This window comes from Calidris pugnax, unplaced genomic scaffold (genome assembly GCF_001431845.1).
Source record: "Calidris pugnax isolate Ruff unplaced genomic scaffold, ASM143184v1 scaffold95, whole genome shotgun sequence".
Taxonomy (NCBI): Eukaryota; Metazoa; Chordata; class Aves; order Charadriiformes; family Scolopacidae; genus Calidris; species Calidris pugnax.
In genome coordinates, this window is record NW_015090885.1 from 11444615 (window position 1) to 11445432 (window position 818).

Sequence of the window (818 nt, forward strand, 5' to 3'; positions counted from 1 at the left end):
GTGCATCGCCGATGACTACCGGAAAACGCACAGCCCAACTCTCCGGCCGAGCCCGGCCGCTGTTGTTGTCGGGGTCGGCGCCGGGTTTTTTTTTTTTTTTTTCTCCCTCCCGCTTCCCTCGCCCGGTGCAACCGCCGGATCGGCCCCCTCGCCCTCCATGGTTTTACATACACCTCCCTTCTCCCTCCCTGTTCTCCCGGCGGCGGCGCGGAGCCCCCCCAGGCCGGCGGCAGCCCATACCGATCCGCGCACTCTTCCCCCCCGCGCCTCGCCTCGCCTCGCCGCCCCTCGGGATGAAGTTTCGTTTCTGCCTGCCGCGATTTCCCTGTCAAGTCGCCCCCCCCGGAGGCACACACCGAGCGGTGGCCGATGGCTATCCCTCCTCCTCGCCCTCCTTCCCCTTCCTCCCTCCGCCGCGGCCGCCGCTGCTCTTGCCTCTCTCTCTCTGTGGCGGCGAGAGGTGCCTGGTTTCAAACGCAGCCTGGCACTGGCTGGCCTACCCCCGCCGCCTTCTTCTTCGGGGTTTTATTTTTTATTATGATTATTATTATTTTAAACGCACTGCGCTGTATTGCGATTCACCTCCACCCTCCCTCCAGTAAAACACACCCGGTCACCCCTGCCCTCCCGGCCGGGCAGCGGGCTAGCGGCACCAACCCACCCAGCTCTCCCCTGCCCAAACTTTCAAATGAAGGCAGGGCTGCCGAGAGGGACGAAAAGTGACGGGGAGCCGCGGCAACCGCCGGGCAGGGCAGGGGAAGCTCCGCGCCTCCCTGCCCGGCCGCCGCCGCCGAGGGGGCCCGGGGAGAGGGGGGGGG